The sequence below is a fragment of the Amphiprion ocellaris genome, chromosome 1 (genome assembly GCF_022539595.1).
Source record: "Amphiprion ocellaris isolate individual 3 ecotype Okinawa chromosome 1, ASM2253959v1, whole genome shotgun sequence".
Taxonomy (NCBI): domain Eukaryota; kingdom Metazoa; phylum Chordata; class Actinopteri; family Pomacentridae; genus Amphiprion; species Amphiprion ocellaris.
The window spans coordinates 14,458,399-14,478,468 of record NC_072766.1 but is presented as its reverse complement, the minus strand read 5'-3'; the positions used below and the strand labels follow the sequence as shown (position 1 = coordinate 14,478,468).

At 38.2% G+C, this 20,070-nt stretch overlaps 1 long non-coding RNA gene across 1 annotated transcript; it reads left to right on the top strand.

Moving 5' to 3' along the window:
- The first annotated feature begins 3,001 nt into the window (after positions 1-3,001).
- LOC129347679 (uncharacterized) lies at positions 3,002-4,374 on the top strand. The gene is made up of 2 exons (XR_008599941.1): positions 3,002-4,035; positions 4,150-4,374. It is a non-coding gene; the product is annotated as an uncharacterized LOC129347679 (long non-coding RNA).
- Positions 4,375-20,070: the final 15,696 nt, after the last annotated feature.

The following is a 20,070-nucleotide window of genomic DNA, read 5'->3' as shown; positions in this document are numbered from 1 at the left end:
ATTAGCACATCCACAAGCTCTTCCCGCACATCTTTCTGTCCATTCAAACAACGCGGTAGAATTTCTTCTGAAGAGGCCGACCGGGTCTGTGAAAATGGCCAGATGCCTGTCTTGTTGCTGTGGCACAACAGCTAATTTGAAGTTCACTGAAATTGCTTTTTTAACAGCTGCTCAGTTGTCACACAGCAACACTCAGTGGCAGGATATCCCTGTCTGAATTCAGCTCTGCCACTAATCCCTGAAAATTACAGTGTAACTGCATCCATGGAAAGTCACTTTAGCCACTCAGGTCATCCTGTTCACTCAAAATGAAAAAAGCCTTGAAATATTTCTATTTTTAAATGAATCTATAGAGGAACATATTGCATTGCCATGTTCAGATTTAATTCTCTGCTACTGATGAGTATGTTAAAATAAATCTGACAATAAATTCTTCAAAAGGGATATCTTTCCAGACTTATTTTAAAATAAACAGTAATTTGTGAGCCGCGCAAATACTTTCTAAGTCAAAAAAACAAAGTCACTGAATTACTGGACAAAGGTAAAAGTAGCTATCTATTCTTTTAAAAACATGTTAGCTTCTCTTTACCACTTTGCACATCAATTTCATTTGTCAAAAGTTAAGAACCTGTTCAAGTGCACAGCAAAACTGTGACATGCAATGGAATAGAGGTGATTTCTTTTTAGGCTCCAATGTTTGGACAGAAATTGCTCTTTCATACCCCATTAAAATTTCCCACACATTTCTGTCAAAACACTGCCTTCAAAGTCCCTGTCAAACATGTATGCAGATGAGAAACACTCTTATCCAGTCATCCTGTGGGCAAACATTACTTCCAGCTGAGCAAACATGCCCAGACAGAACAGGCTATACATGACAGAGGCCTCTAGTTTCTTACACCATATTGGTCAAACACTATACAGAATTAATACATATACTGTCAGTGTTTTCCTGGCTCAAATTGGGCCTTTGGAGGGGTGGGGAGACTGCACAACACCAAGTATGATCAGTCCATGTACAGTAAAGGCAGTGAGTCTGTGATAACGTATTTGTCAGACATTTTTGTAATTTGCCGGTATTTTTGACCATTTGACATACAAAATAGTCTATTACCCTTGAGTCAATGAAGCCTGAATTTGTGAAACTGATTAGAAAAAAACAGATGCATCTTTCGTCTCAATTTTTATCATTTTGGCACCAGTTAAAACCTGTTTTGTGGGAGTGACAAAAATGTCTCTATTGAGAAAAAAACCTTTACACTCTACATTTTCCATGACTCCAGTCTGATTCCAGCTACACTTTTTGAACCTTTACAGGTAGCCATATTAACCAGCTGACGTCAAATTTTCTCAGGAATTAAAGGTGGATTAGAGTGATGCAATCTCAATCTATACAAAAAACAAAACAACTATGTAAGTCATCATTCATCATAGTGTTTTATATAATACAGGTGGATTACTTTTTGGGCCATTGCGGATTTTTTTCTTGGCATTACCATGAGTTGCCACTGGGACAAATGGGGCAAAAAAGACTGAGTGATGGCACCATATCCAGCTCTTTTAATAACCTCAGGCCATTTTCAGATGGTACTTTATCACAGTCCCAACATTTACATTGTTTATGTACTGTTTGTGTTTTTGGCTTTTTCTTTGTCTTTTTGTTTTCCATCCATGGATGTAGCTAAGCTAATTGCATCTTATTGTGATTTATGCACCAGTCTCTGCATGGATTTGGAAGCTGGGAAAATTAATAAAGGGGTTTGTTTTTTTTCCCACTCAATTCTTTTTCTCTCATTAAAAGAGAGAGACAACAAACCTTAATCGAGGGTCGGTCTTAATTGGTTTAAGTGCAGGTTTATGGAATAGTCAGTGATTCTCTAGACACCGGTTTGATGTGTTCATTTTGCAGCTGCAGGTCAGGTGAACTCTGACCCTACATCCCTACACGATAACAGTGAGACCAGACCCTTGGCCTCCCTCAGTATTAAAGTTCCCATATTGGTCACAATGGCCATGTATAATGTAAACTGTGACCAATAATTGGTGAAGTATTTTAAGCCGCTCTTGTTTATTGAAATGCATCATTTTAAGTGCTGTGCATGAGGGTGGGGAGCATGACTGTTTTGTTCTCAAGAAAAAACACACAAAATATACTGGTGCCTCTTCAATCCTCAATGGATGAAGTAATTTTTGTATAGTTGAATAATCTATTCAATCAATAAACATAATGAAGAAATCCTATTTTTGAACACTTGTTTTGTTGTGACCTCTGACCAAAGAAAAAGAAATAGGATAGATTCTCTAAACATGTGCTAACTACTTCAAAGTGACTCTGTAGCAGCTTTAGACACTTATGTTTCACAGAAGCACAAAAGCAGCTAAAGCAGCAGTTTAAAGTAAAGTATGTTCCAACTCTACAAAGTTTACACAACAGTATAATTTTTATTATGCACTATTTTTGGCAGACTTTATGCAAGTAAAGAATATACAATATTTCTGCCATTAGAAGGTGTTGCAAAGTGTAAATAAATGGTTGTCACGCTACTTTATTATTCTGACTTGATGGAAAACAATGCACTATATTCAATATCAATAGTACTAGTAAGCCTTGATTACATTAACAATCCAGTTGTGGTTGGGATTATTTTAAAAAGGAGGAAGACTGAGTCTGACTGTGAGGGCGTATTGGGACTGTGAATAAGAATCTGTGGAGTGGTGCTTGCAATCGTGAGAGTGGGTCTTGGAGAGTTATGGCTTTAGCTAGCCTGTAGTTTATGTGCACTCTGGGTAAAATGCAGAGCACTTTGAGAACATTTATCATAAAACACAGGGAAGGGACGGGGATGTAAAATGGCTGCTCTGCTCGGCCTTAGTATCTGCAATCTGATATAAACTCTCCAGATAAATAATGTATGACTCCACTGTTGATAAAATGTCAAAGTGCCTTTTATTTCTTGCTCTGACAATTATAATGCTTTGTAAGGCTTTTGTTTATGGAGGACTAAAAGTGCCAAAATTAAATAAATAAATACATCATTAAATAATTAATTAAATATGTCATTAATTAATTAAAATTGGAATTAAATATTTCATTAATTAATTAAAATTGGAATTAAATATTTCATTAATTAATTAAAATTGGAATGAAATACTTAAATGTGTTATTAAATAAATATATCATTAAATAATTAAATATGTCATTAATTAATTAAAATTGGCATTAAATATGTCATTAATTAATTAAAATTGGCATTAAATATGTCATTAATTAATTAAAATTGGAATTAAATACATAAATGTGTTATTAAATATGTCATTAATTTATTAAAATAACAATTATTTTAAGTAAAAAACATATTTCATTATTTCACTATTTAATTAATTATTTCATGGTCCTTGCGTTGCAGTGGATCATGAATTTATTTTATCTGTCAACCTCGCCCGTCAAAGTCGGTGGGCGGATCCTAACACCTGATTGGTTACCCTGCACATCAAGTCAAGGCAAATCGATTCCAGATAATGGATTGACGCAGAGCTTGTGAACACATTCCGATACACTGGGTGGCGCTATTCACCTCTACGTTGGTTTGGATACTCAATAAAACAAAACTTTATTAGCAACCGCTAAAGACTCGGTCCTCTTTCCCAAATGTTGATACATGCGGTGCAAGACAAATTTTCCTTTAGCATTTCCTTTAGCATCTACTCGGCGCGCCACGGCTCGTCTCGGTTTAGTTGTTTTTCCATTACATTGAGTACCACCTCATCGTGGGTTGAGTCGTCATAGCACGGTGGCCCGAAAGTCCCTTACCGTCATTTTTGTGCGACACAAACGCAATGCAACAATGTACATGGAGGCGATAGTACACCTGCTGCTCGGTCTGTGGCTTTCTGTCAGATTCAGAGTAACAGAAGAGTCGGAGAAAGCTGAGAGCGGCGAGTCGAAACACTCAGGAGACACACAGGAGAGTTTGGGAGGCGATACAGCAGTATCAAGCTGAAGACAAGAGGATATGAACGAGACGACATATAAGGGTAAGCTAATGCTAGTTCGCTAGCTATCGTGTATCAGTCCTGTGAACGACCCTGTAATGGCTGCAGTTTGTCGCTATTAGGTATTAAAATATGTATGCTGTGTATGTGTTTCAGATGCTCTCTGATGAGACTTCATGGGATTTACCTGAAGCAGCAGCACATGAGCCTGCAGTGGCACAAGGTGTAGAGGAGGAGGGCAGAGATGTACAGGATGCACTGATGCACTACGTGTCATGCAAAAGTTAAAAGTTGTTCTTCTTGTTATACTTCTGTTTTTCTGTCCCCGGACCGCTATTGTTTTCTTTAATGCAATTCTGACAATAAACTTTTGTAGATGTGTCTATGCTATTGTTTGTTTGTGAAGGTTAGCAAGATTAAATAAAAAATTAAACGCCAAAACATTAAAACAGCTGTTTTAAGAAAATTCCAGTTTGATAAATCAGTATTGCTTTGGTGTAATTCAGTCACCAGAATTATGAACCATAAAGGAGTTTGTGTTAAAACATGTTAAATCCCATTAAACACAAATACATTATTAGGGAATATAGAATTGTTTGGTTCAGACTGTTGACTCTTTTCCTACCAGTGTCTTAACAGACAAAATGAAAAGTTATGATGCAATCACATAAGTCACAAAATAGTTTATTAGTCAGCAGCAAAATCAAAACTATTTACAATGTGCAAAGTACAAACTGTGGTGGGCCTCTCCTACAGTGGAGGGCTAAAAGTAAAACTATATACAACTACAGGTGCTGGTCATATAATTAGAATATCATGAAAAAAGTTGTTCATTATTTCAGTAATTCCATTCAAAAAGTGAAACTTGTATATTATACTCATTCATTACACAGACTGATATATTTCAAATGTTTATTTCTCTTAACTTTGATGATTATACCTGAATACTAACAAAAATCTCAAATTTGGTATCTCTGAAAATTAGAATATTGTAGAAAGGTTCAATATTGAAGACACCTCTAATCAGCTAATTAACTCAAAACACCTGCAAAGGCCTTTAAATGGTCTCTCAGCCTAGTTCTGTAGGCTACACAATCATGGGGAAGACTACTGACCTGACAGTTGTCCAAAAGACAAGCTTTTTCGTGATATTCTAATTATATGACCAGCACTTGTAAATCTCAAGTCTATGGGAGGTGGACTCGCTCACACTCGCCGGCTGCCCACTGCCTACCCAGCTACCCCAGCTGCCCCAGCACACCCAGGAATGACTGGTTGAAGGCAGTATTCTGGGCCAGCTTCATTCTCTCTTGCCTCGCTGAGGAGCAACCAGATGTTCTCATCATGCTGGGCATGACTCCACTCCTCCTCAGCCTGCATCTCCACAAGTACGCTAGGAAGGTCCAATTTTCTGTGGCCCCCTTTCCTCTTGCCTAGACCAAAGACAGAAAAGTGATCAGAGTCAGCTTTAATGGCCAAGTAAGTACACAATATACACAGAATTTGGTTTCGGCTGTTGGTGTCATCCTAGGAATATGGAAGAGAATAATAAAAAATAAACAATAGAAAGAGGAACAGGGAGGAAAAAGAAATAGTAGTAAAATAGAACACAATATAAACAGAAATGTACAGCTAGACTGGAATGTATGAACACATTAGCAAAATGGTAATTGCTATAAACACAGTAGTGGTGATTTTTGTGTACAGGGCACTGTAGTCCAAATGTCCAGGGTGAGTGGGGTCTCTGATGATGTTTTCTGCAGTCCGTACTATGGGCTGTAGTCTGTTTCTGTCCTGCTGTGTGGTTGATCCAGAGGTGCACAGGACAGATTGTATGACTGCAGTGTAGAACTGGATCAACAGCTCATGTGGCAGGCCATGTCTCCTCAGCTGTCGTAGGAAATACATCCTCTGCTGAGCCTTTTTCAGGAGGTCCTGAGAGATTGTAGTCCCCAGGAGCTGGAAGGACTCCACAGCTATGATGTGATGTGTTTAGCCACCCGTCCATCCATTTTCAATCATGATCATGTCTTTGATACTTTAATAAACTTCTGGCACTCTTCGCTTTAACCAAAGCACAAGCAGTAACTGCTCCACCACAAACAAAAACGACGTGGTGTGAACTTCATTTCATCCTGTGCACATTTTGGAGTTGCTAAGAAGAGCTGTGTTTTCTCATTTTTATGTATATTTTCATTCAGTTTCACAGCTACCTAGTGACTATAAGAAGAATGGTTGCAATACTACACCGCACCAGAACGTAAATTAATTAGAGTGACTTACTTGTTAAATCAATAGAAAATAAATGCAGCTGCATGTGTTCTGTTTATGTGTCACTGTAGCTACATGTAGCTTTCATCAGGCGTTCCTGAGCTGGCTGCTGCACAGTTTGCATTTACACCTGCCTCAATTCTTGGTCATTGGTCTCGTTGTTCTGATCATGCTTGCAGGCATTTACACCTGTAGTAATAATAATACGAAAATCAACCATGCTCTCTGTTTACCGTGTCTTACCGGTGATAAGACGTTGCTGTGACGTGCTGGTGTCGGTGTCCGAGCTGGTGCTGGAGAAGAGACAGGGCAGCCGGGGGCTCCGCGACGGAGGTGGAGTAGGCTTCGCATGTGGAAAGGGATTCTTGAACAGAAATAAACACTCACTCTAAGTACAAGAAAAACACGGCATGCTGACTGAAGTATTAGCTTCTGAGAGCTAAACGTTAGAAACAGCAGCACGAAATACAAGCAGAGCACGGAGTTAGCGCCGATGGCTAACTAGTTATCTTATTGTCTGCTACAGGAGACAACGACGTTACTTTCTAAAAATACTTGTTTGCTTAAAAGAAGCTTGCCACCAATGGAATAAATGATGTATAAGTTTCTTGAAGTCACAAAACACTCACCGTTCTCGAACGTCTCCAACAATGCAGCGGCTGAGTCTCCCTCCTGTTGCTCGCCGGTGCGGTGCCAGTAAATAGCTTCCATTAAACCTCTTCCAACACCTCCTGGTTGACCCACGCCGGCCGTTGTGGTCCTGGGTGGACCGATAGTCATTTTTGAGCTTTTTCAGCTTCTCCCTACACTGCTTCTGTCCTCTTTATATACAGTCTACTGTATATGTGAGCGGCCATCCGCTCAGAGACCTCCTGATAAACTTTCTCCGTCCAGCTCTCTCTGTATTCTTTGGTCCGCCACCAAAGACAAAGTCTCGACCTCTTCATTCACCCACGGTACAGGTCTGGCTGTCACATTAAAATTATGAAGAACAGAGAGTTTCGTGAAGAGCAATGCACACCGTCGCTGTTTACAGTCATTTTTTAATGCAGGATTTTGTTTTCGTGCTGAAGTTGCTCTGTGTCGTCACTCCCTGTCCAATCAGTGGCCTGCACTATGTAAACGCCACATTATCGGCTCATCTCAGCTCGCTGGGAACCTCAGCCGAGAAGGTGCTGAAAATTAGTCCGTATGGAAACGCTCGCAAACAAAGATGAGACGAGCCGTACCGTGCCGAGTAGATGCTTGTGGAATCGCGGCTAAACAAAGACGAGCGGAGCCGTGCCGCGCCGAGTAGGTCCTAAAGGAAAAGCGCTCGACACTCCGAGCATCGCTGCAATTTGACAGGCTGGTAATCCACAAAGAACGTGATGTTCCAGAACTTCCCTCGGTATGCCAAACGCCCTGGTCCCTGTGTGTGCTCCTGTTGCACCCTGGTACCAGAAAACCGGCGGAGTACTTCCTCTAAATTTGCAGTCACTCTACGGTCAACATCTTGGTCGGAAAGTGCGGAAATAACTTCAACAACGTCAATAAATTCCTCTGCTTTACACGCTACATGCTCGCGGTAAGCAGGTCCTGCTTCCACATACTCTGCAAGGTCTAAAATATCTCTCACCAACTCTCTAGAAAGTTCACAGCGACTCTCCCTCTACACAGCCTCCATGTTTAGAAAGACTTCTACTTCCGGTTTCAAGGCAGACAAAAGCAGTGGATTAGACTAGATTCACGTTAGTCCCGCCCACGGACTTTGACGGGCGAGGTTGACAGATAAAATTAATTCATGATCCACTGCAACACAAGGACCATGAAATAATTAATTAAATCGTGAAATAATGAAATATGTTTTTTACTTAAAATAATTGTTATTTTAATAAATTAATGACATATTTAATAACACATTTATGTATTTAATTCCAATTTTAATTAATTAATGACATATTTAATTCCAATTTTAACTAATTAATGACATATTTAATTATTTAATGATATATTTATTTAATAACACATTTAAGTATTTAATTCCAATTTTAATTAATTAATGACATATTTAATTCCAATTTTAATTAATTAATGAAATATTTAATTCCAATTTTAATTAATTAATGACATATTTAATTAATTATTTAATGATGTATTTATTTATTTAATTTTGGCACTTTTAGTCCTCCATATTTGTTTCCCTCTTTTTTCATTTGTGAAAACTGTATTTCTCTTTTATTGTACTTCGAACCAGACAATGTGATTCTTCTTGCGTCGTCTTAACTTTACACTTAAGAGTCTTATCATTGAGGAATGCTGAACAGAATAGTCTGAATACACATTAATGGAATATGTTTAAGAAATGGAACACGAGGGAGACGGGCAGATTATCAGTGCTCAGATAGCTCAGATGGGGGACAGATAAATGTTAAAAACATGCCAGAGTTTATTTAATATTTTATGCACTCGAGAAGGTACCAACTACTTATCACTCCTAACCTTCCCCTGACTACATTTTTGATTAACTGTATCTATAAAATATCTTTTCCCTTCACATGGGAAGAAATGTTGATAGATCAGATGATAAACTGCTAAAACTGCCTGTTTTGCCTGAAAAATCACTGATGTAAAGATATTTTATCCACACTAATATAGCACACAGAGAAGCACCATTGTTCATTTCAGCCTACTCAACAATTAATCAACTAATTGTCTCGGCACTGGTTGAAACTCTTACTCCTCTGTATTTTTGCACCCTTTTTCTTGTGTATTTTCCCAAAGACATAAATAAAACCTACATCTACTCTCTCTAAAGGACACAGGCAGTGGGGACTCCATGCACATTGGCAGCATTTAGTAGATGACAAATGGAGTTTCCCAGGCTGAACCAGCCCAGAAGGCTCACTCAGATGGGTTGATGAATGTAGAAGTGAGGCCCGACAGGCAGGTTTATTTTTATTACGTCTGTCAGCGCACCTTTGCAGTGTCTCCACTCTAAACCCACATGCACAGTATATACTACACCAAGAGGAAAGAGTAGTCCTGAATCACAATGAAGGATGTGCAGAGATGCCATTGCAGCTTTTGTTCTTTACACAATTGATGCACATCATGCTTTCAGAAAATGTTTCATAACATGCCTTGCATCACAATTTTGCATGGGTTATAGAATAAGTCTCAAGCAAAGGAGGCAAATCGGTGATTATAGCTAGTTTCTTTTGAGGGAGTGAGGGATGAGATAGTTGGAAGCAGAAGAGGAGAGAAAAGTACACATGTATGGTCAATATATAAACAAATGAGAAAGACAAAATTATTGGATTTTTCAATACCCTTGTCAGAATAAGACAAAACAGAGTTTTCTGTGAACCCAGCAAATGCAGCTACTGACTGAATATCAAAAGACAATGAAGGCCAAATTTACAAGTAGTGGCAAAACATCAACCATCATTTCATTACATTTCTCTCCCAATGAGAAAACACATGATGGCAGGGAAAAACACAGTTTCTTTATTTGGCTGCACACAGAGTACTTTATCTATTTGACAGAGGATGTGAAATCACAGAAAAGGAGTGTGGAAAAATGGGAGAAATATTCTTTTTAAGAAAATGATTCATGGGCTCCTGGCTGTGCAATTCATGAGTCAACAATGTACTGTGGGTGTCTTTGGGGGTGTGTTCGGGGAGGGTGTGTATCAATAGGTAATAAATCTCCAAGCATTCCCAGGATGAGGACAGCCTCACAGGTGTCTCGCTGTGAACACAGCAGCTTCAGCAGTACACACAGGTCACAGAAATACTCTGACTGCGTCGACCACAGGTCAGTTATACAATATGCCTCTGTGGTGAATGCAGGGAGAACAGAGTAAAAATAAATAATAAACATTTTGGCATTGAAATATTCATAGGATAACGTGGCTCTAGTGTTATTTCATACTGTATAGTGCTGTTTAATGAAATCCAAACTAATGGATTGATTTTAAAACAGGAGACAGAATTGAATTTCCCTGAATCTTGCAAATATTGGTGAAAGCCACAGATTTTTGCTTTGTTTTTGTTGGTTTGTTTTTATGTGTTTGTTCTCTATACAGCAAGTGTTGCATCTGGCACATTTTAGGATTTTGCCCATTATTTCAACCCATTCTCCAGAAAATATGAAATGCTGTATGAACTTGCAGGTTTTTCTGTGGGCTCAAAGCTGCAGGAGTCTTAGGAGCTTCTCTGCTCTTTGGGTGCTCAAAAACCACTGAAAACTTGAACAAAAACTAACAATCAAGAAAGGAAAGAATCAGGAAAGTACACATTTATCAATGACTAGAATGCTCGAACACCCTTTCACCTTGTCTACTATCAAGTTTCACAACAGAACTCAATCAAATTAGGAGCAACCAAGCTGAGACACACCCATTTCCACTCAAACGAGCAAGGAGAGACACTATGACCTGCTTAATGGTGATAGAATGGTCTTTAATGGGACTGGTGTGAGACAGATTTAATGTAGTGACTTAATGCTGAGGTCTCTCACCTCCCCCTAAGGCTCCAGGGAGAGCTACCATTATGTGATCAAAACCCCTTGCCACCTGATGGGCTAGCTAGGGACCCTGTATAATCAAGGTCAGCATGGGTCTTGGATGATGCAATGTGGTTTAGGCTGCAGCTAACAATTATCTCTACCACTCACTGATCTATTATTTAGCCTATACAGTGGAAAAAAAAGCAGCACATATCCATCAGAAGCTAGAATAGGGATTTTTTTTCAAATCTCTTGTCAAATGTATTTGACAAGAGATTTTACAGTGTAAAAAAATTGATAATACAACCAAAGCATGGAGGCTTTTTACATTAAGACTCCTTCCCTGTACAAGTTATTGCTTCCCTTGGATGTTTGGCCTTCACTGTGCAAACTGTTGTTCATGCCGAGTTTGACAAGAGAAGGTTTTCACGTTCATCTACAGAGAGGGTTACTTTTTATCCATTGTCACCTTAAAACAAATTGCAGCCATTCACAAAACTTGATTTTGTTCTGGCACATCTATTTTGGACACCATTTCCACATCTTATGCAACTTAAACAAGTGTGATATGGGGGACTGAAGCCTACAGTGCACATATTGCAAGAATGAGTTTAACATTTTGCAGATTCCCAGAGTTTGAATATAGAAAGATATAGATGTGCCTAAAGTATTTTTAACAAATGAACTAGACATTTTTTTTGCAGAAAAAAAAAACATATTAGACACAAATTGACATTCTAAGTTTTAAAACATATGTGGGAAGGAGCTGTGATACAAGATCTAAACAGTAAATTGGTTGTCAAAAACTATTCTTCTGTTTTTTGACTAATCAATTACTTTAGTAAGGAATTCAAACTAGCCTGCCCACCTGTTAAGTCAGACTGAACTCAAAAAATTACCTTGAAGCTGAATATTTCCTAAAATTTACTCTCCTGCTGCAACCTGAGGTCAGATGTCGAACTATCTGGTGGAACAGAAGAAAATACATCTGCAAAAAATTGACAAGTTTTCTCCAATTTCCCTCACAAGAATATCGTCTATTGAGCCATTTGCTCCAGTTGTATGTTGAAGAACGTACATATCAGTCCAAAGAAAACACCCTGAACTTAAATGATTACAAATTAGATTTTTTCCGCACATGACATCTTAGACTCAGCTTCCTGTTGTGTCATTTCAGTTTCACTCAGCCAGAGAAGGTTTCAGTCTCCAGTTCATCTGGAGTTCAAATGGAGCATCAGGGATTGTTCACCCTGTCTGTGTCTGTGAGGTGTCTTGTAAGTAGCAGCCAGGGAGGAATCCTTTCAATTAGAGTGATTTATGAGAGACCTTATTGAGCTTATTACGCATGGGCTAAGACTGGGAGTTTTCTGCACTGTACAGAGGGTCATTTACGTGTTGATTACATGAAGGAGAATTGGAAGCATTGGAATAGTATCAAATCTCATCCTGACTGTCATCAATCAACAATAACTTGCACTCCATTAGTCTTAATGAGGTCCATCTACCCAACAATTTCCTCCCCGTTTTCCTTTGTGCGACACCAACAACAAAAACGACCAAAAATATTTTCAAACACATCGTCCTGGGTTTTGTCGTATAATAAAAGGTGAACATTATTAAGCTCCGTCTGCTTCTTTTAGATTTGCAAATAATGCATATTTTTGCAGTTTCACAGACTACCAGCCTTCTCCCAGGATGGTCTAATGGTGGCACTAATAATGTTATCTTACAATGTATCTGTGCTGCGAAGTAAGCTTTTAAATCTCAAACAATTATGTAGAACTCATTATGCAATTCAGCAAAGACATTTAACTGTAATACTCCAACTTTGTGAAGATAAAAAATATATCTTTAGCACAGTTAAAGAGGTATAAACACATGTTATTTTTCCCTTGTCTGGCACAAAATGGAGCAGGGGAAAAGTTTAATGACAATTGTGTAATTTCGAAAGTCAGCAGAAAGGTACTATTAGCTCAAGGAGTGTCACCAACATCATGGCTTCGGTGAAAATCAGCACAGGTCTCTGTTGGTATAAAGCTTGAGAAAACAGTATAACAATATGTCATTTGGCAACAATACAGTGGTGTGTTGTCACTGTGCCAGCAGTGACTGATACTACAGCGGCTTTATTATATTGGACATGATAATCATAACTTACCATTGCACATTTCACATGTTGTCATTAAAATGATTTGAAAATTTGTTCTAATTTGTGCAACATTTCATTAATACAGTAATTTCTACAAAATATAGCTGTATTTCTAAATAGTTTCTGCCATGAAAAGTAGCACATTACATGAGAACTGTTCTTCATCTCCTTTGCTCAGTTGAAGGCTCCACAATCCCTATAATAAATTGGCTAATCACTAAGATTACTATGGGATAGAAAGCGTTTTTTCTTTTTTTGTCAATGCAATGGGTTTCTCTGTGTGTCCACAAGCACATAATAGGTGACAACTGTGTGATCTCTAGAGCTGCGAGGAACTCAGTGGTGATGACAAACACGAAAGCTTGATTCTCCTCTATATTTAATGGAACTTGTTAAACACGCATGCGATATCATTAGAGATAAAATAAATTCTATCTGACAGCTTTCATTGGGGTTGTCGTTTTGAGATATGGAATCTGTGCTCTTGTTCTTCCACAACACAAACACTGCTTCATTTCCTGTCTACATGGATGAGCTGCCCAATTTTACGCCAGCCTTTGAAGGTAATTTTACATTGCCTGGGCCTCTCTGATTTCAACGTTGTAGGCATTATTTACAGAGAAAAGGGGGCAGAGTGGGTCTATCAAAATACTCCTTGCCCCAGGTAATTATCCAGAAGTCTTAGTCCACCCCCAATGATGAAATGTGCTCATGTTTATGCACATGAAGGGGATTACACATTCAAACAGTCGGACCACTATTTCACTTCTTCGCTGTGTAATTATAAAAGGATTAGACTGCATTCAAAATGCAAAGACACTCCTTATTTTGAACCATATCCTGTTACAAATAATATTGCCCATATGAATGTGTGTTGTCGTCTTATCTCTTGTTATTTCATTTGGCAAAAAAAAAAAAAAAACCAAGGTGTAGAAAGAGGAAGAAAAACCTGAAAAGGTGAGACAATACTTTCTATTTCAAATCCATGGAGCTTCACGGTGTTAAAGTCATAATGGGCTGCAGGCAATGAGAGGAAAGACATGGTGAATTAATTAGCCTGGCAAAGAGAGAGGAGCCCTGTATTGACCCTCGGTGGTTTTCAGTGGGTTCCCCCGCCTCTCTGCCAGCCACACAATCAGCAGTGTCACTAATTAAGAAATATCAGTTCAGATTCTTTCCTTTGTTACTGCCATCAGACAAACCGCAAATTAAAAGCCAAAATAGCATATTCTCACAATGTGACTGCTGCTTTAATTCATTTGAGCTTCTAATAACCAATTTATTTTGACCATTTATAGATTGATATTATTTGTGTGTGAAGTAGACTGTGGCTGTAAAGGAACCACTTATAATGAAAGAATATCATACATAATGTATAATGTTATCTTACTGCTTAATGCTTACACATCCCTATAGTTTAAAGGACACATTAAGCCACTATAGGATTTTGTTTCAGACAAGTCTGAGAGATGTGTGTTTCCAAAAAAAAAAAAAACTCTTTCAGGGATGATTTTGTGGGAGAAAAAAATATTTACTTCAGGGCAGGTACGAGCAGCTCTGGAAAACTGCTGTCCAGGAATCAATGCTGACTGGTTAAACACTAAGAAGACAGTGCTGATTAGTTACACTCAGAAAGGACATAAAGTGCCATGTTTTTCTGCAATCTCAGTGTCTTCATCTAGGAACAGTCTGTTCCTCTCAAACATCAGCATCAACAACACAAAACTGGCTATAAAGGCTAACAGAACCACTCCATTGTTCTACTTCCTACGTGCTCTTAGAAACACATTTATGTCCAGTAGCTACAATTTGTTGATTTTTTTGGTGCGCCCATCATTAACATTGAAGCCATAGCTGTTGCATCTTGAACTGCAATAGAATGAAAACGCTGAAAGAGCCAATTAGAAACTCTACCTCGTCATTATGGCAAGAGATGAACAGCAGAAAACAGACTGACAGATTGCCTGCCAAATGCAGAATGTTTCTTTAGGATGACTAATTTTTTGTGCTCTTTAGGTCTGAACTTGGAAAGGAATGTAGAATCTTTAAGAGATAGAAAAACTGATATCTACAACATACTGCATATACATATGTCATGCAGAAAAAAAAAGGTAGTAACTGACTATGGTACCAACATTTCTCTCCCAAAGCAGGCTATTAAATGCAGAATCTCATGTATTCTAATAATATCCCACATCTATCGCTCTATCTGACAACACATGAATCAGAGTATATGACATAGTAAAAGAAAACAACTTCAGGTGGTATTATTTAAGTGCCCAATTAACTCCAAAACTTCCCCACACCTCATTCACTTTAACAGTTTAAACAAATACATATACAGCTACTTGAATGACACTCAAGATAAACTCAATGGAAGTTCTACTAAACTCAGGTACTACAAAACGTTTCAGCGCTGTACATCAAGCCCAAGCGTTGGTTCTGGGGTTCCTTTTCCTTTAATCAGGAAGATGTCCCGCTGCACAATGCTGTAATGCTTGCAGGCGGGCAATATTGCAGCTAAGGGAGCCTTCTGGCACATTAGTGAGGTGGAGGTTGAGAGAGCAGGCCCTAGTCATTCCTACAATAAGGAAGAGTCACACCAGAGACAGAAACAATAACTGCACTTCCTCAGCAATGGTGCCCCCATGCACCCAAATGCAGAAAAATGACAGGAGGTGACGTTCCCTGCTGCATTACTTTTGAGTTACGAAGGCGATTTGCAATTCAAAGAGTCTGAGGAGTGCTGACCACAACACTAACGCCTCCATGGGCCCACTGAGGCAAATAAGACCTGGGGCAATTTGCAGCTCCTTTTGCTGGGAAACACACTTTTAGGCCAAGTCATGTAAAATAAAAATATGATAAATACCAAAACTAATGAGGCCAAATTTTGTTTTCTGAACTAAAAATAGAGGTGGTGTTAGGAGTTAACTTTAAGTCAAGGCTACCATTTCTTCGAGCAACTGACGGCCTTGACAATGTTGCAGAGTAGCTTGCATGTTCCACTTGTAAATTAATACTTTGCATATCTGCTTAACCAGTAAAATCACCTCTAAAGCTGTAGCTGCGAAAGCTGTATACAATGTTTGAATTTGCATTTGTTTGAAAAAAGTAGCATTCAAAAAGTGAATGTGCGATTAAGCATTTCTGTGAAGGAATGAAAACCTGTTATTTGAGGATTTCAACTTTGACTGCCACAACCTCAAACATTCTTACCTGAACTATTAATCATAGTGTGTGACTTCTGTGCTGCCATATGGAGGAGCAGCATGCGAAGAGTAGCCTACCAAACTTGCTGATCCTCTGTAAGAGGGCCCAATTAATCCTGCCGGCTGCATCATCCACATCAGGTCTGTAGTGTGCTGTGCTTCAGCTAGAGAGAAATACGAGTATAGTATTTCTCCCAGCAGCCTGTCCAGTCAGAAACAGGAAAACTCAAAGCGCTTGTGATTAATGATGGAGGGTTAAACTACTATAGATGATTTAGGATGACATTAGAAAGGTGGGGGTGAGGGAGGCGGCGGTGTTGAAATGCTCTTTGCGCCTCTGCTCTGTATTTTTGTGTCCAGCAGCATAGAGAGCCACATAAACAAAGCAGTGCAAAAGAGAAAAGCTTAAGAGAAAAACCATTGTGAGATTTGATGTCTGGCTGATTATCTAAATTCACAAACTTATGCTAAAAAAATAAGCAGTATTACAACATATATTTTATATTACACAGTATTGTACAGAAAATATCACAAAAAGCAGCTATTAAATTAGCATCAATGTCTGTAAATCTGCAAATGTTTAAACTGAACTGTCTAAATATGTAGGTTGTTGATTGTGTCCCTCTTTGGTTTTGACATGAAGGAGAAGTAACGTTAAACTATGTGGCGATATAAAGTTAGATTAAAAAAAAAAGAAAATCTTCCCAGACATGAGACAGTAGAAAGTGAATTTAGTCTGTCCAGATGTACGGTTGTACTGCTTTGCACATTTTCTGATGTAGCTACCTGTCCAGCCAATTGATTAATAGACTGATTGACCTCTGCAATGTGAGAAGGCAAAAGCCACTTTCTCATGCAAAAGAATCAATCAGTACTACAAGGAAAATCTATGGTCACTAATCAGATATCGTCGGCTCAAGGTGAAAAGCCCTATTTTTATGAATCAGATTTTGTGGATTACAAAAAAAAGTAAATTAACAGTGAGGTTTGTTACAGAAGGTGGTTTTACACGTGGCAACGGGTGCACAGATCTAGACCAGAGTAACTTTCTACCTTCACCATCATTGAACGATTTTTTGAAAAAGCCAGCAAATTCAGCAAGAGTCAAAGATCATATGTAAAATCTTTTTTATTTTACTTCATGTGATTTAACTTTAGCAAATTTACAGCAAAGAACTTTAGTGATACGACTGAACTTCGGAGCCAGCGTTAAGGAAGTGTTAGACTAGTGTATTAGGGTAGTTCAATATTTTGTAAGGAATCTCACTGGATTCTATTAAAATTTAGACTAAACTTAAACTATGTTAGTTATGTTTGACACATACATATACTTTTACATACATATGTGGGGTTAATTTTACATTTTAGTTGAGATTTTTTTTTTTTTTTTTTTTTTTTTTACCATTTTATACTTTATTTTATAAGGTACGGAAATATGCTCAGCTTAAGATGTTCTAACTTGTTACTGTGTCTTTACCTTACCTCATTACTGGAGTAAAGCAGGAGCATTAAGTTAGTATGGTCTAAACAAAGCTCTTCAGATGTCTAAGACAAAGAAATGGTTACGCTATAAAAATAACTCACACCTGTGAAAATTCACCATCCAAGCCAAAGATAATTAGGTGACTTTATCTGATTAAACCAGTCGGTACTTGTGACATTTTCTTAAGAGAATCTTGAACAGCTGCATCACAAAACTTGTTTCAATGCAAAATATCCTGGTTCAACAGGTGCAAAATCACAAGACACAAATCTACACCACCACTTTTACTATACTGTGAAGGACAGACTGCATAATGATTTCCCATTTTCAGTGAAGTCATGTCCGTGGAGATACAGAATCATTGTACTTGTCAGCAAGATGTCAGAGGGCCATTCTGCCGTTTTATGTCAGATTATTATTCATCCATTACCTGGTGCAGAGCCTGTTGAGCTCACTTTGGCAGGTGCTGCAACTTGTTTTACTTACAGTAAGTGGCTGGAAATGTTGTATTCGGTTATTCCCAGCCATGTTTATATGTACACAATAATGCATGCACTGCCAATACTGCAAACATTGAGGTTTCAAGGTTGAAAGTATGGTGGCGGTGAGCCACAACAGCTTGCATCAAACCAGTGTTAATTTTGACACCTGATATTGAGTTAGTTTCGAGTTTTGTCAAAAGTGTGTTTTAGTCAACTTTTTGTCCATAATTTCTATTGATTTAAGTGGGGGGAAAAAAGCTTTTGTCACAGACAATTTAGTCTCACAGAGCTAACTCCGAACTGTTTAAACAGCTGTGGCATTAACTGTCACTATCTTTGTATACCATAGTTACATGTGTTTTTCCAGTCTATCGCGAGGTTAGTGGGAAAGGCTCAGTGTTCATGTGCCTCTGCTCTGTAGTGCTACAACAGACAGATTCTCCTTCATAAATCCAGTTCATGTGAGGATTTCCAAACTTTGACAGAACCACTCCCTTTCTGCCCTGCTCAGCTAGTAATGAGTGAACAGCCTGGGTTTACCCCGACAAGAGACAGCAAATGGATGGATACCATTAGTAGAGCTGTCCAACAGTATTTCTTTAGTGAACATCTAGAGAAAGATGGAGGATTGAGGACAATTAATCCTTATTTATTCTTTCGAGAAGTAACTGGTTGCAGCCTATAGAACAAGGCCCAAGTTTATAAATTACAAATGTTAGCTCCCATCCACCATGGTCTGATTGGCTCAATGTTGGAATTTGGGCGGGGTTAACGGTCATTGGTTTATTTTGCACAGTATGAAAAATAAAAGTAATCATTTTGCAGAACTGAGCGTAATTCTGTAGTATTACTGCTGCATTCATGTATGTGACATTAGCTATGCTTCTCTAGATGTTTAGGTTTTTTTACCTACTTCATATACTGTTAGAGTACATGAATCACCAGCAAAGCACTTACTAATTAGAGGTGTCAGTATGCGATTCCACAAAAAGTCACTGAATAAGGCTTTGTATTAAAGCAGCAATTTGTTCACTTGTCCATTCATCCATCTCAAACATTACATCTGCCATTTTGTTTTTATTTATTGATGAAAAATATTACACATTTCATCATTGCTCTTGTTTTGAAATATTCCTTAACTTACCTATTACTTTATTGGTTATAGTTGTGTTTTAAGTTGTTTTTGCTGTGACAACACAAGGTCACTTGTGCTGAAGTCCATCTACAGTACTGTGTGATGGCAAACAAAGCTAGTTTACGGATATGTGTGATATCATCTTAGACATGTTATAAATGTATACTTAATCCATATATCAGAAATAATCTTGCACTAGCAATCAGACAAAATTTTAGTATACATCAGGAGGCAGCCATCAAAATGTTTATTTTTCTCTTCATTTAGTTTCAAGGTGCTTAAGGAGGCATGTGAGTGTGGGTGTGTTCATGGTGCAGAGAGAGTGAATCCACATTTTTTAAGCACATAAAGGAGTAAATAGAGTACATTCACGGAACAGAAAAAGAAATATTTTTTGAGCGTGGAAAGGGCTACTTGAAAATGCCTGGCAGCCTTAAACAAGAAAGTGAACCACAGAACTGTAGATAATTATCACAACATCTATAGCATTCAGCAACTCAGCATTTCATTATAATCCAGCACATATTTTGTTTAAAGTCACTTTGATTGTGTTTGACTTAAGCAATAACCGAGCCTGTTGGACCAGAGTCTATCTGTGTTTGCCTATAACTCAAACCAACTCAGCACACGCTCAACACAGCATCTGGCTTTCACATTACATTTGAGGCTGAGTTTTGAGGAGCCTCTGAAATGTGTTGGAATTCAATTAAAACGTGCGCTCTGCCTAGGCAAACTGGACATTTTCCAAGAGTGCATTTCACACACCATAAACACTACACAAATCTTTAAACTTATAACCTAAAAGGGCACTGCCAAGCCTTTTAGATTTTTTCGGGCAGCATGCATTTAAAAA